This window comes from Mus caroli, unplaced genomic scaffold (genome assembly GCF_978045245.1).
Source record: "Mus caroli unplaced genomic scaffold, Mus_caroli_1 scaffold_7, whole genome shotgun sequence".
NCBI lineage: Eukaryota > Metazoa > Chordata > Mammalia > Rodentia > Muridae > Mus > Mus caroli.
The window spans coordinates 45087712-45107961 of NW_028227262.1; the positions used below are offsets into that span (position 1 = coordinate 45087712).

Genomic DNA, 20250 nt, shown 5'->3' on the forward strand with positions numbered 1-20250 from the left:
GCGCAACACAGGCACACATAATCGGAGTACAGGAAAACATGTTTCTACTCCCATGAAGTATATAGATACAGATCAAGAGTGGGCTGTACTCAGTTAATACAGAAAAGAACAAAAGAATTGTACAAAGTTTGAAATAGCTTGCTTTCAAAAAAAAAAAGAACAATTATCATATTAGCATGGGCTAGAGTTACTGACTCAATAGAAAGTCAATTAATAGTCTCTCAAGTAGAAAATTATGTACCTGTTGTTTGCAATTGTGAGAAGATTCTTAATATATGCAAGCGAGGACTACAAATACAGAAACATTACCACGTTGACAAGCACTGCCTAATATGTGTTTGCAAACAAGATAGTTGAGCCAACAGCACCAGCTTCTCACAGTTTCAAAGTGGGGGACTCAAGCACATTGTAAAAATCATTTCCACTTTTCTAATTCTGTATGCTGTCCTTAAAAGGAGGAGATTATATCACACTGTGGTCCTAGAGAGCTTTGATGTATGGCTTCTTTTTCCTTTTTCTTTCTACCTTTCCCCCCTCCACATAGGGCAGGGGTGCTGTGTTATATGTGAGGATCCTAATCTTTGATCTTTGTGTGTGAAGCTTCTTTCCATGGCAGGATCACTTATGACCGGCTAAATTAGGCTTTGATCAGAGACTTTGATTTGCTTCTTAATGCTCTACTTCATCACTAGGCTCTCTGATGTGTCTGCTCCCATCCTGCCTAGCTCGGTGGCAATAGTGATGTATTTTATTGCTGAGCTTCTTTCCTGAGGCCTCAAGTAGCTTGCACATGTGTGCAATCCAATAAAACCTGCTGTTTGGGGGAAGATGTGTATGATTTGTGTCTGTGTTATACATGGTCTTTTTCCTCAACACAAATGCCTTAGGGCAAAACCAGCGTTTTGTTGGAGAAAACACAATTTTCTCCTTCAATTTGATTTTGCTTGAAGTCATTTGTTTGGTGGTAATATGTGTTTTCATGGATATTTTATTTATCCTAGGCACTGCTCTGCTATTTAAATAATTCATTTATATATAAATGTAAGATCAAAAGAGTTATTATTAAAACGATCGCACACATTTTGCCGTATTCTGCTATCTTTTTAAAGGTCATCTTTTTCACTTCTTTCTCTGCAGTGCAGCAGCAATTATTTTTGCTTTTGTAGACAAATACTGCTTTCTGAACTTGCTAAAAATGTGAAAGCAATGAAACCTAAAAAATGCCTATGAAGAAAGAACCTAGCCTATTAAAGTCTTTTTTTTTTTTTTCCAGAGACAGGGTTTCTCTGTGTAGCCGTGGCAGTCCTGGAACTCACTCTATAGACCAGGCTGGCCTCGAACTCAGAAATCTGCCTGCCTCTGACTCCCAAGTACTGGGATTAAAGGCGTGCGCCACCACCGCCCCGCTTAAAATCTTAAAACCAGAAAAAACAAAGGAGCCCAGAGAAAACCTCTGGGAATGACGGATCTGCCCAATACCTTGATTTTGGATGATCTCACCCATGTTTACACATATCCAAATATTAAAATTTTACATATAAAATACATATAGATATTAATATTCACATGTATATAAAAAAACCCACATAATGACAATAATCCCCCACAAAGCTTTGCAATATGATCATGTAAGTAAAGCTTTATAATATAATTTATCAAGCAGTTCTTACTCTGCAATATTTTGATTTTGGAATCCCATTTTCCTAGGGACGTAACATCTACCTGTAGCATAGTAACAGTATGTTTGTGTATTTCAGCTTCCCTTCAGAGCCCTTGCTGAATTTTTATGCGTTGGAAATCACATGTATTTGTGTGTATGTGATTTTTGGTAAAACCAACATCAAAAACACTCCAGAGGAAGCAAATGGATTTTTGGCACCTCAGGAACAGAATTACATATGCAAATTTAGGTAATCCAAGGAGGAGCCAAGAGAGTAAGTAAGGAAGCAGAGTGCTAGGCTAAGGAAGAAATGCAAGGCTTCTCTGCAAGCCCCTGGAGAGCTTAAATAACAATAAAGCAAGATAACAGCTCATAAATATTTAAAAGGTATAAACATCAAATATGGATAGAAGTGATTACAGCTCCACACTCTTCTGACACATTCATATCACTGGAAAGGAAACGGATACTGTTTACTGTCAGCACCATGAAATAGGACACATTAATTATTTATGCACAACATTCTAGTACTGATGGAACCTTCTATCACCTTCGCATACCCCATCTCAGAAGATGCTCAAAAACTCGACTTAATTATTCAACAGAAGGGAAGTTCTTTCCAAGGAGATCCATTTTACTTGGCTTCCAAGCAGAACTTCTTGAAAGGAGAATTTGGCTTTGTATAATATGCATGGACAGGAACTTACACTTTTATATTCTAGCAGTCCTAATGGGAATGAGCTAAAGCCAATGCCAGGAACAAATTCAGGAGCCACTTGGCTGTGCTGGGGCTATCAGGGGCAGATGGATTAGAAAGCATTAACACTTATCACAGCCCATGTTGAAATAGAATTGGAAAGCCTTGGCAAGATTGCCAAGGCGATTACAGGATCTAGAGAAGCAGTCCAGGAATCTCTCAGCACAGGTGTGCAAAGGGCCATCCATAATGAGAATCTTTCCAGTCTTCATTTCTCCGTTCCCTCCTCTTCTTCCTACTCCCTACTTTCATAGAGTGCCGTGTACCCCCAGGTTCTGTTCTTAATAATATTATGGAAATTAGATGGAAGCAAGATCAAGCAAGCTACATTTCTGCCCTACTTGGAGCTTGTACTGAAAAAAAAAATACCTGTTACAATAGAGAGTTTATCTATTCTATCATCCTTAGAGGACATGGGCCTAGCTCATGTAAGCATGTCAGTAGTTTCTGCCAGTGGACTTGGACAATCAGTGCAAAATAACCAATATTTTTATAAAATCTTCACAAGCAAGCTAAGAAAGGTAGCTGTAATCTTCTTCCACATGATAGCATGTTACTAAAGTTAGATGCAAGTATTACTCTTTCCTCTGTACTGGGAGGGCATGGAGCTGAGGCTTTGATATAAAGGAACACAACAAAATCCATAAATCAGTAGGGAGAGCAGTGGGGAGAGATAAGCACTATCAGTCAGTCTGGGCGTGTGCCCCAAGGTGACCTTCTGCTCCTTGTATTACCATGAAATCCTACAACAAAACCATCTTCTCTGTCATCCACCTACTAAAGCTGCCAGTTAAGATGCATGGGCAATACGCTTCAGATAAATTAGACTGGTACAGCAATGAGTGACATGCAAGAGCAAGCATGCATACATCTCACAGGCACAGAAATAATCTCAAAAAAAATCTCAAAAAAATCAACACTTACAAATTTCACAGTTAGTAAATTCAGACAAATTTTGGTTTTGAAAATATAAGGGCAAAATTAGTGTTCATTTCTACCAGCATTTCTTTTTCTTTTTATTCTCTTAAAAAGTGTTCTTGAAGAGGCTCTTTAGCAAGGGAGAAATCTCTACACAAAAGTTTAAACAAATAATTAAAGTGTATGTATGTGTGTGTGTGTTTATTTTAAGACCACGATCCCCCAAAGTTCTCCTAGAAATTACAAGGCTAAACTCTCAAGCATCGCAATGAATACTGAAAAAGGGAAGCATATTTTATAGAATTAAATAATGATTTGATCAATCATCAAAACCATAAGAAAAAAGTATATTATAAAACAGTAGGAGGGATGGGCAGCAATGAGTGAGTATTAGTGTATTTCACAGATTTGTATCCATTTTCATGATGGTAACAGATATAGATATTAATTATATATCATTCTGACACAATGAAAATTAGGCTTCCTATCATATGGTGATATATTTCCCTTTTGTTGTTATTTATCTGATAATTTACTAGGATGTTTTATAATTTTATTTAGGGTTTTGTATAGTTTTAATGGGATTTTTTGTTATTGTTCTGAACTCAAGGCATTGTGCATTCTGGGCATCTACTTTACCACTGAATTATGTGTCTTCTCCCCTGGGTGTTATATGTGATCCTTTAATTTCTGAGAAGACGTACCTAGGTATCTTACAAACTAGAAATTTATTACAAGTAAAGCCATAAAAGGGCTTTAATAGAATAACACACACACACTTAATAAACTCTATTTTCAAAAGAACTAAGCAATCAGATTTCCGGAGGACTTTTCCTCCAGGGTATTAAAAGATACTGCATATGCTTTATGATCTTCTAATAGACATGAAGATTAACTGGACTTAACATGCCTGTGTGCAGAGAGGTTTCAGATGGAAGACACAAATACAGAAGGAACAGCGACTGCACTGAGACACAAAGAGGCCAAGTGGTTTCGAAAGTACACACACAGTGTCCTCAAATGCTAATTCCTGGAATAGCTCCTACTTCATGTAGAAGGCCTCTAGAGGTTACTAAAACTTAAAGAATGCTAACAGCACCTCAAAGTCAAGGTGTCATGTCTGTCTGCATGTTGTATCATCAAGATCCCATTTATAATTTATATGCCAAAAAGATCATCACACATCAAATACCATATTTTTTCAGGTGTCATTTTCTCTCACTGACAAAATGGATTCTTAGAGTATAAAAAATCTTTTTAGATTGAAAAATATATTTTCAAATAGCTCTGTTGAAAACAAAGAATTACCCCTAATTTTTGACCTTTTTTTTCTGAATGGACCACAATACTACAGACCAAGCATAACATTGAGAAACATGATTGAAACAGTCAGATTTATGATGTGTATACATACTATATATAATGTGTACTATATATAATGTGTACTATATATTCAGTGTAATCACAGTCCATATGCTATAACTACATGTAATTACAACTGTTTTTCCAGTAATAAGAATTTGAAAATATAGATTTAAACGCAGTTTCCTTGGAAAAACATCACTGTGTGTCTAGACCGTCAAAACAGACTTGCTGCCTTTCAAATTCTTAGACATTGGGTATCATACATCTTATGATTGTAACAATTCAATAAAATACCAATTGAAGGATCAGATTTCACATTTATCCAAATCCCAGGGACAGTTCAAACTCTCTCCAGACCACAGAGGGGAAAGTTCCCTTTGACCCCTGAAAATATAAGATTTTTCTTACATAAAGCATCAGCCTCCTAAGAAGTTAATCTTCTCAGAACTCAGGAGCCAAATTCATTTTCCCATTAAAAAATGACATTTAGATAAATATGGTCAAGATGTAATTTTCAAATATGCCAAGAGATCAGTGAACAAGAAAAATAACTTCGAAGGAAGAGTTTTACTCTTAAAAAAAAATAACACTTTAATGTAACACACACACACACACACACACACACACATTCATGCAAAGTCACACACATAGGCATAAACACACACAGATGAATATGCATACATGCATATACACACACACACACACACATATATATATATATACCCTCTCTTATACACACACACACACACACATTCATGCAAAGTCACACGCATAGGCATAAACACACACAGATGAATATGCATATACACATAGATACATATATATATATATATACACACACATATATATACATAATATATGTATATGTATATATATGTATCTATGTGTATATGCATATTCATATATATACCATATATGCATATATATGGTATATATATATATATATATATATATATACCCTCTCTTATACACACACACACACACACACACACACACTATTATAAACCTGATAATGCCCTTAAGAATAGTGAATATCCAATTTCTGTGACATTTTCTTATCCTTTGTAATTTCCTCTGTCCTCACCTGTGTAGTTTTGTAATTTGATGATTAAACACAGTACAAATGCATAAAGAAACTGATTAAGGCAAGTACTCTTACCAGGAATTTTTGATCCACGGTGGTCTGCCTGGATTATCACGGGAGAATCATTGCCTGCAGTCTATAACACCTAGAGATTGACCAAAATAGCAGTTTTAGAAATAATTTCCGGGTATAGAGAAACTTTTAAATTAATTTTTGTCATTATTTTATCAAACACACTAATTTGACTCTTCCTCCCAGTTTGCATGAAAGACAATCCACGGAGTAAACACTCACTAGCATGGAGCTGTTGCTGCAAATTCTGGGACTATATCTCAGAACATCGGAAGTCAAAATGACTTCATCAGAGCAGACATGCAACAGTCATGTAATCACTCTTCACACAGGAAGCATTATGGAAGTACCTGCCCCCACAGAGTACGGTATTCTGGAGCAGACCACAATTTGTCAGAGTTCATCCCTGGCTGTCCTCTACAAACTCTTGTGCATGAGAGCCACTTGGTCTGATGCTGTGACCAATGAATGCCTCTAACTGACACAATGCCAGTAAAATGAGGAGAGTTCTATTAAAAAAGCACTCCAAAAACAGACATCCATCAAATTAGAGACAACATGGCCTTCGATTCAAAAGGCCATTTCCTACCCACAGGGGTTCATGCCAAGCTCCCATCTTTTAACAAATCAACGGGAAATGAAGGATGTATTTCAATCAATATACAAAGCCTTTCCTTGTTAATTCCCAGACCGTTTGAGGCTTGGTACTAAGACTACAGGAGAGCATCCATAAGCCTGTTTTCTAATTCAGACCCATGAATACACCTTTGATGACCTTAGTTTTTCTCTCAGGCACCAAACAGTAAATGTAAGAAGCTAACTGGATTTTATATAGCTGTTGTCAAAAATCTAATAAGCATCACTCATACTGGCTAAATATCATCTAGTAATCCGAAAGCAATCTGGCTGAAGTTGCTAATTAAGGAGATTTATAAAAGTGTAACTTCTTTGGCACTAAAGGAAAGTAAAGATTGTTTTAAATATATCTCGGCAAGTAACCTTCTTCTCTTGCAGCATTTGTAGGCAATCACTTTGGCCTGAATCCAAAAGCTGTTGCCAAGAAGCTCGAAACAGATTGTGATGCCTCCGGAGAGAACCTCACACCAGTACACTGGGAAGAAAAATTCCATGCTAGCAAGTAAAAGAAAGTCCCTACTGCTGAGCAATTGACCAAGGGACACACTGCACAGACTGTGCCCTTTACACCTTTGTTTAGCAACTTCCTTTCAATCCCATTAGGCCTGTTTCTGAAGCCATTATTTTTTGCTTGAATATAACAAATAGAATTGCTTATGGGAAACTAACAATGCACAAAACAGCACTTTATGTGGCTCCCAACCAGTCTGTGAGTGGGACACACACCACTAGAGCACACTGGGATTTATTGGCTTCTGGAAGCAAACCAACAATGTTTACTTAACTAGGGAAATACACGGACTGAAGTCATTCTGTGCTGCTCAGTATCCTAAGGGTTACAAATAATCTCTCAGTGGGGAGAATCCATGCAGTGTTGGCACGGATTGATTTTGAGTGAGGCTTTCTGATTCGCCTGTTTCCTATTCAAGGCTGAAGCTAAATAATGTAAGATTCAATATGCTTTTATAATTCTAGTGATAAGGATGCTGTATAGTCAGTGTATTACACAGTTGGGGGGTCCAACTTCTACTGTTCAAATATTCTGTCATTGTGAGATCCTGCAAAATCCATTCATGTCATATAATCAGCATTACATGGGTCCCAACAGGTCTCAATTTCTCACCAATGTCAAGAACACGCATGACAATAGAGATCAGATTCTGTGATGACATTCTTACTTGGATTTTTGAAGAGTTATTTGGCATCAAGTGGGGAGTCTCTTGCTACTGTAGCTGCTGATCAGACTTATTTGTATGCTCACAGAGGCTGCCTTAGCCTGCTGAGCTCTCGTCTGCTTCATTCAACTTTGGTGAGAAAGATCCTCATTAATCATGTGTAATCTAATCTCTCTCTCTCTCTCTCTCTCTCTCTCTCTCTCTGTGTGTGTGTGTGTGTGTGTGTGTGTGTGTGTGTGTGTGTAGGATGTATATGGTCCAACAGTGTCCTAATGCAGATAGACACACATGTAGATGATACCATTATAATCTAATAAAATACCTTTCCAACTTTGCTGTTATTCCATTTAATTGAATATGTGATCTTTTAAACTAATTTAGTTTAGAAATCCTTACCCTCTATGCCACTCCTGTTGTTACTCGGTACTAATGTCTTATTACTTCATTACTACTGAAAAAAAAAAAAACAGTTTTATTTCAAACATCCCTAAGACTTTTCTACTTAGGAGATATAAATAATTGTAAGGACAAAAACTAAGAAGGAGCATTGAAAGGGATCCTGAAGACTGACTGATAAGCTAGAAGTATAAGAGAATTTGATCATTTAGTTGCTTCTTTACATAATAACTATAATTCAGGTACAACAATCTAGTTAAGTTTCAATGTACAGAAAAGAAAATACAACAAAGGAGAAATTATACTGGAGAGGGAAAAAGAACTATCTTGAGAACAAAGGGAGTAAGAAGTAAATGTGATGTGTCTCTTTGGAACTAACATGTCTATTCCACGAAAATGCAGAAACTCTGAATTCGTTCATCTCTGGCCCAGACAACTTCTTGAAAGGAGCACCTTGCAGATGTGAGGCTGTCTCGCATCTGCACATAGTATTTTTCACACAATGCAGTAAGCAACCCCAGGAGGTTTTTATGTGCTCAGCAAGATAACAACTTGATCTTTCCCTGTGCTGGAGGAAAAGTTGGCTGCACAAGAAATCCTTAGAGATCTGTCACTTTTCAACACGATGTCTTCCTAAATGATTTTCAAGGTGAGTTTATCCTCGGTGACTATGTTACAGTAAAACCCATATAAATTGTAATCCCGTCCTTGACAAATAAAATGAGGAACCACAGATATTTCTGTTAGGGTCTACACTAAGCTTTTAACAAACTAGCATGTCCTAATGATTGCTGCAATCTTAGTGTCCTGGCATGGTTAAATATGGACGGGATGAGCTCACAACTGAATGCATGCAAGCTATGCATGTACTTAGTGGTGAGTGACACTACACAGTTCCTTAATGTGACAAGGCTGGGTGTGAATGTCTTACTCACACAGAACAGGAAAGGATAGGATCTATCAAGGATCTATCAAGAGAGGCAGAGAACAAAACAAACAAAAGAAGGGTTAAATTATAGCTAGTGTGTACATTCTTACTGTCTGAACATACACTAGTAATATGGACTTCTAATTATTTCTTGGCTTAGCACAGCAGTGCTTAATGAACTTAAAGGGCCAGAGTAGCACCATTCTCTGTATCCTCACTTCATGCCAAGGCAGACCATCTTCTCAGCCTCTCTAGTTTCCTACATGGTAAGATCCTCTACTCAAACTTAACCAAGAAGAAATCATATGATATCCAGATGGCAACTGCATATGAACCTTGAGAACTCCTGGGAAAGTCATACATGTGAGATGCTGCATTCATTTGTTTCACAAGGAGAGAAAAGGGCTTCTTTATAATAATGTTGGCATGTTTATGAGTTCCTTAATACCAGGGAGAAAGGGACTGACGAGATGGATCGGCAGTTAAGAGCACTGGCTGCTCTTCTAGAGCTTCGCAGTTCAATTCCCAGCAACCACAGAGTGGCTCTGTAATGGAATCTGATGTCCTCTTCTGGTGTGTCTGAAGACAGCTACAGTGTACTCGCATACATAAAATAAATTTTAAAATCTTTAAAGAAAAAAAAAGTTCAGGAAGAAAGAATTACCTTAGTACCTTCAGTACCTTTAGGTGCTCTAGTAGCTAAGTTCAGAGGCTATCAAACTGCCACTTATCAATTTCTTAAGACTTGTACACGAAATGAAAATGCCTCTTATAAATGAGTGTGTTTATAATGGAGAGTGCTTCCTTTTTTTCTTCTTTGATGAAAATCTGCTTAATATCAATTGGCCTATACTGGTGGTTTAAAAAATAATCATTAGTGAGAAAGCTGACAGATCTCAGCTTTAGTCAATACTGAGTCAATAAACTTAAGACGTTAGGATTGAAAACATCTCTTTTTCTATCATTAGTAGACATTTACCTGGCAGGAATGAGCTCTTCCATACCCAAACTCTGTGTCAGATGTTCAATACATGGTTTTTAAGTGACTATATATTTTAGGAAGTGAAATGTTATATGGTGTACGAAATAGGGACTGGAACATGAGTTCACAGTAAATGTGGTAAAATGAGTGAATGAGGCCACAGCGGGAACTGGTTGATAAGACTAGGAAAAAAAAAAAAGATGCACAATGAATTATAAACCAAAAGGGAGAGGTGGCAAAAAGACAATCAACAATGAATGTTAGTTATGAAATATATATAGGGCTAACTTTTTATGAACAATATGACAACGTTGGTTGTTTTTCCTAAAAAATAGCCCCAAAGCAGAACTCCAAAATATTATTCCTATTTCTCATTACTTTTTGAGAATTTGTTCACTAAAGCTTAACTTTCAAAATGTCAACCTAAAGTATAGTGCATGCTTTTCTTAGTTAGATTTTTATTGGTGAAAAAAAAAAAAACACCATGACCTAAAACAAGTTGTAAAGAGAAGGATTATTTCACTTAATAGCTTACAGTCCTTTGGGAGAAAAATCAGGAAAGGAAAACTAGAAAGTGTAGGAAAAAAAAAAAAACCATGGAGGAAAGGAAGAGTGCTGCTAATCCTCTTGCTTTCCTTGATTGGTTCATGTTGTTTTCTTATATACCCCATGACCATCTGCCCAGGGGTAGCACCACCCACCGTGGGCTGGGCCCTCCCACATCAATCATCAATCAAGAAAATTTCCCATCCACTTGCGTGCAGACAAGTGATGGAGGCATAATCTCAGTTGGGATTCCTCTCTCCAGATAACTCTAGTTTGTATCAAGTTAACAAAAAACAAAACAAAACAAAAACAAAACAAACAAACAAAAAGAAACAACAGAACAGTGTTGGACATTGTGTTAAGGAATTTATATATTATTTAACCTATGATAACTATATACGAAACTAGATAGCTGTGACCAAATGTCTATAGACAATCAGAGGAATTCACAAACAAGTTACCATATATGAGTATCAGAGCCTGACCTGGGACCCAGTGCAAAAAGCTCCAAAGCCTCTGCCATTGCTATACTAGACTGTCTGCCAATACTCTATCATTTATATGAAATATATTAAGCTTTCTGGGAAAAGGACCTTACCACAAGTTGACTCTCTCTCATTGTGTTTTAAGACATACATTCAATAATATAGATAAATCAGCAAAGAACGGTTCAGGTCAAGTCCTGAGTTCTAATGAGCTTTGTTTCTAGTTCTGTAATTAGCACTACCCCTACATGGCTGTTTTAAACAAAGAGGAAACAAACTAAAACACAATGTGGACCTCAGAATCTTGATCCACAGAGAATTTTAACTGTATTCAATTTATGGGTTGTGTGTGTGTGTGTGTGTGTGTGTGTGTATGTGTGTGTGTGTGTGTGTGTGTGTGTGTGTGTGTGTTTCTGCACTTCTGGTTGGTTTTGGCCCCAAATGGGATGAATTGGAGGGGAAATGTTCTCTGTTAATGGAAGTGAAATAGGCAACATGGGGCAACTGACTATTTGCCACATAGTGAATTTGGCAACTTATGGGCCCTTCAGTGATAAATCTAACAGAGTCCTATGGAGAAGGTGAAGAACATTATTTTGTATTTTTACTGTAGAAAGATGAATACATAGACAAATATAGGGGTGGCAAATAAAACTCTGCTTGCACAGTCTGAGGCTTTTGAAACTTGGAAGAGACTTTAACCATCAGAAACAAAACCGGAAACAAAATTACATACAATAGAATTCTAATTCTATTACTATAACAGACTATGAAAGAAAATAAGTCCCAGAGACATTGAAATATACTATTGCCTAGCACATTCATACTATATTCAAAGACAGTACTATGTGTATTTATTTCATATCTAGCTCTCAATAATATTCTGGGGAACAAAGGGATTTTCTTATATCCATGACTATCCCAATAAACATCATCCTGGAAGGTACCGAGTGGGACCAATTGAATCAGTAACACTTAGTTATCTTAGGGATTAATCTAACTCCAGCATGCAATGCACAGTCAGTAAATAAGCCCAATATCTATCTGTGTCACTTTGGAAATTGCCTCACTCCTCACTTTCTTTTCAATCTTACATGGCTATGACAAAACTCCCTAGAAAAGCAAGAGTTCACCATTGTGGAACACTGCTGTTTTAGAGCAGACTCTGAGCTTGCAGGCTTCAATGGAACATTCAGATTTACCATAGCATCCTGGAGAAGGTATTCATAATTATCAAAATCAGGTAACATTAAAGTCTACTTCCTAAAGGTCTCAGTCCTTCTGGTTTGCCAGTTTTCTGTTGGCCATTATAAAAGAACAAAATATCCCATCTCAGAGTATGTTCCAGAAATTTCAGATCTCAGCAAACTCAGGATTCTCTCTGGAAAGACTATTTTCAAAACTAAAAATAAAACTGTAAAGGAAAATTATTGTCTTTTTTAAAATTAATTATTTTATTTATTTACATCCCAAATATTGCCTCCATTCTCCTCCCAGATTTCTTCACCCCATAACCTTTCCCCTTTGCCACTGAGAGGGTGCTCCCCACCCATGGTATGCCCTTTCCTTGCCACATTAAGTCTCTACAAAATTAGTCTTATCCTCTCCCACTGAGGCCAGACAAGGCAGTCTTCTGCTACATATGTGCCAGGGGCCTCGAACCAGCCCATATATGCCCTTTGGTTGGTGGCTCAGTCTCTAGAGCCCTGTGGGGTCTGAGTTAGTTGATACTGTTGTTCTTTCTATGGGGTTGCCATCCCCTTCATTTCCTTCAATCCCTCCTCTAACTCTTCTAACTCTTCCATAGAGGTCTTATTCACTGTATTATTACTATGGAAAGGCACCATGACCAAGATAACTCTTATAAAAAAGGGTATTTAATTTGGAGCTTGCTTTAATTGCAGGAGTTTAAACCATTATCTTCATGATGCATGATGACATGAAGGCATGCACTGAAGGAATAGCTGAGAACTACATCCTTATCAATAGACAGAATGACAGAGGAAGGGAGGGAGGGAGAGAGAGAGAGAGAGAGAGAGAGAGAGAGAGAGAGAGAGAGAGAGAGAGAGAGAGAGCCCGCCTGCATGGGCTTTTGAAACCTCAATGACCATCCTCCCTGACACAGTTCTTCCAACAAGGCTATACCTCCTAATCCTTCTAATCCCTTCAAGTATTGTTGCTCTCTGGCGACTAAGCACTCCAATTTGTAAACCCATGGGGGCCATTCCTATTCAAACCATCACAATTACTGTCAAGGAAAATTAAATTTGTTAAGAAAGCAGCTAGCTAGCAGGTATAACCAGACATTTCTACCTGAACCTTTTCCCCACAGAAAAGATTTAATCAAATGAAAAGTAGATGTTGGTTATAGATGTGACACAAAAGACCTGGTGTCAGCAGAAATGGCAATTGGGTGGCATTAGGCAGTTTCTGCTGATTGTGCTCTTTCTCCCCCAGTCTTCCATAGGCTCCTGCTTTCCACCAAGAAGCTAAAGTTCCCACCTCTTCCCTCATTATCACCACACTTATATTCAAACATTTGGTTTTTCACCCCTATTGTCTTCCCATTTATAATTTCAAAAAGATCACCAGACTAAACAGCGATTGAGGAATATAAATATAAATTTCTTACTTAATATTGAAAACAAAACAAAACAAAACAAAAACACCAAAAACCAAACTATAAAGAAGATACCTATTGCCCATGGCTACATAGACATTTCTTTAGAAATACTGTGAAAGGTAATATAGAAGTTTCCCATGCACTTTTAAGCTAGAGTATTGTTCGCTCAGACGGTGGGCTTAGTGACAAACATTTTTAAGCATGATTAGATTACAGAAACCAAATAAATTGCAGTTCATTAAAGTTGTACATATGAAATATATATGAAAGCTGCCTGAGATCTTTCAGTAACATTTAAGTATACAAAGAAATTATCATGGCTGTTATGGAGACGTTCTGTCCCTGAAGCATTCACTATACAAGGGGCCTCTTGTTTAGTCATCCAAGTATATGTTACTAAGTACGATGTGTCTGGAGTAATAGTCAAGACACACCCCTAAATGTGAGGCCCTGTGTCCTGCAAAATAGAAACTTTTCAAAAGAAAAGAAGTCTTGATCCCAAGATAATAGCCCCCATTTCCTGATTGAGCCCCTGCCCCTGCTCCTGTGGTCTGAATTGTTGCCTAAGAGTCTTCAAACCTCTGGCCAGTCACCCACAAACCTTATCTGAGTGATTTGTAGACATCAGTTCCTCAAAGGAAATCAAGAGCTACATGTTCTATTCTCTTTTGAGATATGACAGAGTTTCAGAACTCTCTGACTGACCACCGAACTGCATCAACACTTGCCTTGGTTTAAGTCTTGATAGTTCCTTAAGGTGTTTCACGCTAATGAGCCTCAGAACATTGTGAGAAATTATTTTGTGGTTTCACTATTCCATCAATGAGAAATTCACTTTCTACACAGAAATTCATTCAGGAGAGATTTGGAGATGGCAACTTGTTAAAGTATGTAAGGGTGGGTTGTTTGTCTTTTTACAAAAGTAGTGAATATTCATTACACAGATCTGGTGAAATAAACATTTATATATGTGCAATATGTATACATATATACACAATTACATATAACTGTTTATACAATAAAATGAAAATTGTCAAAAGGGTTAAGTAGTTATGTTACTATAATTTTCTCAGAAATTTCTTTCTGTTTTTGTTATCATTGGCAAATTGCATAATTTCTGACTTACGGCCATTATACAGAATTACAAGTTGAAAAACATAAATCAAAAAGGTCACTCAAATCCTTACTGTGGGCAGGTCACAAAGTAGTCAAGACATATGTCTTTATGGCAAACAAAATTCCCAATCTTGTTTGTGAAAGTGTCAGAATATAACAGCTTTACAGCATAGACGAAGGTAAGGTTGATCTGAAAGGTCATAAAGGCCCCCTGGCTTTAAGTGTGTTCAGTTGCCTTTTCAGCATCCTTAACTAAAACACCTCCAAATGAAAAGAATGCTGTCTCTAGGCACTCAGTCTTCATATTGACTTTTGTTTGTTGTTGGAATTCTCAACTTTTATCAGGTCTGAGACTAGTGGCAAGAGTGAGGGCCCCGTTCTCTTGTGCAGTACTTTGATGTGTCTCCGTTCCTCTACTTTCCATCCTACTTCACTACCTGAAAGCTTTGCCTTTATTTTTAATGTTCATGTGCCTGCATCCATATGTACATACAAAACTAAATTAAGATAAACTATTGATCTATGTTCAAACACCATTGTAAAAAGGTGTTTACTAACATCTTTTGAGTTTAGATAAAGAACTGATATATGTTCAACCACCAATATAAAGGGATGCTTACTAACTATAATTTAAAATAGAGAAACTTTGGCAGTAACTTGAATTTTTGATAATAGTATAACTGTTAAGTATTTCAAAGTTATTTTCAAAGAAAATGCTCACCATGCTGGAGCTAGCCAGAGTCCCTTCACCCTACAGACCTTATACCACTGTGAAATTACATACAATGTACAAGGAAGCATGTGAAGGGGCCCTGGCAGGTCCCAAGCATAGCACACATGGATTGGGCAGGCCTTGCCCTTCCCCCATCCCCTCTTTCTTGCTAAAATAATAGTCATCAAGGTCTCTTCCCTTATTTGACCACTCCCCTCCCCTGAGGCTGACCACCATGGTCCAGCTGTCAAAGTATTGAAATCCAATAATCAAAATCCTCCTTTTGATTACCCTGATCTACATGCCTAAGTTATGTACCTCATGCTAGGATGGGTTTCCCCTTTTTTAGATCTCTCTGTCCAAATGCAGTCCTTTGTCTTTCAGGAGCAAATATCTATTCCCCCTCACCCTTCTTCCTTTCCCCTTCTCCCTCATCTTCTATCTCCTGGCTTTCTTTTTTGTTCCCTGCACATTGTCCCTCTGGAGCAAATAAATCTCCTTTGTTCCAAAGATTTGGTCTTGGGTGTCTTGTGACAACATCCAAGTTCCTCTCAGTATGAATAGCCATAGGCTATCTTCAGGTGCCAAGCAGGGTCTAGCAGCTATGAATCCCAGGTCTGCTGTAGGTGTGAACATGAAAAGTCTGAAAATCTATCAGTTATAGAGGTACCATGTACAAGTTAATTAACTGTGTAAAGGGTGGGATCAATATTTGAAATACTGGTTGTCTGGGTAGTCTCATAGAGCTTTGAAAACAGTATTATATTTCTAGCAATGAATATTAAGAAATGTCAGAATCTTGCTTTGAGAAATCCAGTCATAAATGTTCTATACTAAAGAATAAAGAAAATTAACTAAAATAAAGATATGAATTGAGGAAAAAAAATTAAAATAGAGAAACTTTGGCAGTAACTTAAATATTTGATAATAGTATAACTGTTAAGTATTTCAAAGTTATTTTCAAAGAAAATTAAGGACTAAGAGAAGCATCATAATCATATTAAGGATGAAATAAAATACCACAGATTTGATGAAAAATTCAAGCTAAACATTTGCAATGAAAGAATTCTATGCACCTGAATTTACACAGGAAATAACACTGGAAGAAAATTATCAATTGGCAAGCACTATTCCTTAGGAAAGGGAACAGAAAAGGAGGAATAGATTGAATTTAATACATACATCTTTACTAATTATGCACTTTTTTAAAATAAAACTAAATGTTACAAACTAAAAACACCCATTCCCTACTACACAGTCTTTGGATAGGAGGTCATGGCAAAAACTTATGAAACTAAGGTAGTCAAAGCCTTCTGATTTGAGAGTTGGGACTGGGCTTGGGAGTCTAGAGATTCTGCTCAGAATCATACAAGAGCAGGAAACAGATATATAAAGAAGATATATGGAGTGTGAGGAGAGTGTGAGTATTGATGGGGTGACAGAGGGCAGAGACTAGATCATAAAGAGAATTGCAGCTGATTAGGTGGGCTGTCATGACAGCCCTGGTTATCAGGCTTAAGTAATTAACCTTCTTCCCCTAAAAGAAGACCATTGGATGCTTTAGTAAAAAATGACAAGATCAGATTTATATGTCAGAGATAATTCTAGTTTGACACCTTTATAGGCTCAGAAGCAATTAAAGTTTCAATGACATTGGATGTCCTGATTTACTAAGAATAAAATAAAAGGACCTGGGGTGATAGTTTAATTGGTTAAATTCTAGACTTACAAGTATGAGGAGCTGAGTTCACTATCCCAGAGCTTATGTTAGAAAGCTTGGAATGGTGGCTTACAATTGTAACCCCAGAGCTGAGGAGATAGAAACCGGGAGAAAAATCCCTGGGCTCACTGATAACCAACCTGGCTTCCTTATGTCCTAGAATAATCAGAGACTATGTTTCAAACAAATTTAAGATGGTATTTGAGGAATTATATTCAAGGTTTATGCACTCTCGCGAGTGCACGCACATACACACACACACACACACACACACACAGAATGAATGAATGACAAAAGGGAGAATAGAAGGCACCTAACTGACCTAGGGATGGCTTGAGTTCAATAGTTACCTTATGGGAAAAAAAGAGTTCTTTGATACCTTTCAGCCAGGAATCTTTATCTGGAAGAGAGTGGAGAGGCAGAGAAAATTCTGTGTAGTCCTGTGACCAAAGAGAACCCATTCTGGTACTTACTAGCCACATACTTCAGGTGTGCCACTGCCTCTCTGAACTGTTGTTCCTCATTGTTCATTCTTAGCTGGAGCTAACGAATATCTCCCAGTGACAGCTTTCCTTCCCACCAACTGCCTACAAAAGGCAAACTGTGTAACACAGTGAGAGCATCTAACATAAGGACAATTATCATGCACGTTCTCAATGGCCCATGGAAGCTGGTGGTAAGAAATATCTCAAGGGCAAACACCTAACTTAGAAAACTGTGAAACGAAATAGCTAATCAGTTATGCATGAATAACTCAAATGCTTAAACATATGTCTAAAGCTGTTATGAAGAGACATAGTGATGCATTCAAAAGCTAAGTAGGCTGTAACTACTGATATTATCTAAATGGTGCTGATTATTTAATGTCCTACAATAAAACGCATATTAATATTAACTATTATATAACATGTAAAATTTTACTGATAACTCTCAAAATACTTTAGTGGACATTCTCACAAATCATAATTCTCCAACTCAAAGTTCTAAGAAATTGGTGGAATTGAAGCTCATTAGTATTGTATTTTCTTAGTATTTTCATGAGGCCCTGGATTTAATTCACAGCATCACAGAGAAATAAAATGAACCTCTCCACTAGAAAGCATACAGAAGAACGGTGTACAGAGAGAGCTTTGTCCCTTAAAGTACCAAAATAGTACTTAACAGCAAGTTGCAGATGTCAAGACTGGGAGTGCCAGCCTCAGCATCTCTGCTCAGTGTGCCTGTATGTAGGCATGCACACAGTCTCTATATTAAAGAGATGGATGTGTCAATACTAAGCCTAACTACAGCAGCAGCAGCTGTCACTCTTCTACTTGGCTGCTTCTCCTCCTGCCTAGTCCTCTTTGAACACGGTAGTCAGAAATGTAAAGAAAGTTGGAGATTTTTAGCATTTAAGTAAAAATTTCATTAGGGATGTCATGAAAATATTCATTAAGAGATGGTTATATTGGAAGGTGAACATTGAGAATATATAGCTGAGGAATATAACACATTTAGAGTGCATTTCATTTTGGGATGGCAAAATCTACACATCTATTTTCAAACGAATAATTCAATTTGCACAAATTCTCTAGTTATTGATGTCAACATTTAATAGGAACTAGATCTATGTTTAATTTAAAACAAATTTTCAAACTTTGAAACTAATTTCACCTATGAGTTAGGCTATCCCTTCTCTCTATATCATTGTGCACCTACAAAGAAGGGGCGGAAGTGTCCTCCTTAGTAATAATGCCAATGTTAAAAAGAGGAAAGAAAGAAAAATAATAAAAACTGCCTAGTTGTGAGAAATAAATCTCTAGGACAGTTTTAATGCTTCAGAATAAGTGAGAAGAAAGTTACCAGATCTCTGTATTCTTTTCTCTTGTCCTCTCTTCTCTCCCCCTTCTCTTTCTCTGTTTTGTACATGGTGTATGTATGTATGTAGTGTATGAGTATGAATTATACGTGTAGTTTGTCAGCAATCCTAGAGATCACCATTGTCTACATTGGCTAGCCAGCAAGCTTCAAAGATCTAACTGTGACTGCTCTTCCACTGTCCTGGGATTGGAGGGACATGCAGCCACATATGACTTTAGACATGAGTGCTATGGATATCAACTCAAGCCCTCTTGCTGGAGAACAATGTACTCTTGTTTTCTGATAAGAAAAATTCCTAAGCTTTCCATTCTTTTTTTTTTCCTCCTTTAGTTGTGAAGATTATTTTTGTTAGAATAAATATCTTATAGCACAGAAATACAATTAACATCTATTAGCAAGTACAAACCAATATACACAAATGTAACTTCCTGGTGTCTATCACTGTACAGGTAGGTAGTGAAATGAATGTGAGAGGAAACTCTGTTGTGGTCATCTGGTTAAGGAGTCCCTAACTCTGTTCATATCACAAACACACTTAGAAGTCTGGGACCTCCTGTGGCTCTACAAAATCATGCACTTGTCCTTAAGCATACAACTCAATAAACCTAATAAGGACATTGGCCATGCAAGGTATTTAGGACAGAGTTCAACTGCAAAAACACTATCCAGAGAACTGAAAACCATGGCAATCTCTTGAATTTTATTGTAATATTTTCACAATGATAAAACATTTCACAATTGACAGAGAAAGATCTGTGCTTATTTTATTAAGACAAATTTGAAATGAGGAAATATAAATTCAAAATGCTGAATTTACAGAAATAACATGTAAGATATGCCAAGCTATGATGGTTGACTACAGAATCTAAGTACCATTATTTCAGTTCACAAATTGTAAACCCAACTTCTATTTTCTTTAAGGAAAATACTTTGTATTTTATGAAGGTGGTCCATTTAAAATGGCACAAAAACACTCTTAGTCTTTACCATGAAAGGAAGACCTTTTCCCCCAAAATCATCAGCTGGTAGTTTGTTACAAAGAAGCAAGCAAGCTGTGGACCCACAGCTTCTTTGTTCAGGATGGTGTCAATTAGAAGCCTTTACTTTCATCTATTCCTGTTTAAAGTCAATGACACAAAAGCCAGAGTGCTACCACTTCCTTAGACTCTCCACATAATCCAGGCATCATAGAAGAGCTCAAAAGACTTCTTATTT

General features: G+C 37.1%; 1 protein-coding gene across 7 annotated transcripts in view; it reads right to left on the reverse strand.

Moving 5' to 3' along the window:
- Chl1 (cell adhesion molecule L1 like) overlaps window positions 1–20250 on the reverse strand; it is a 204733-nt gene that overhangs the window by 153025 nt on the left and 31458 nt on the right. For all 7 annotated transcript variants that reach the window (XM_029478803.2, XM_085840207.1, XM_029478804.2 and 4 more), the window contains one exon: window positions 5860–5929. The gene's annotated coding sequence lies outside the window, so the exon portion shown is untranslated. The remainder of the gene's footprint in view (window positions 1–5859; window positions 5930–20250) is intronic.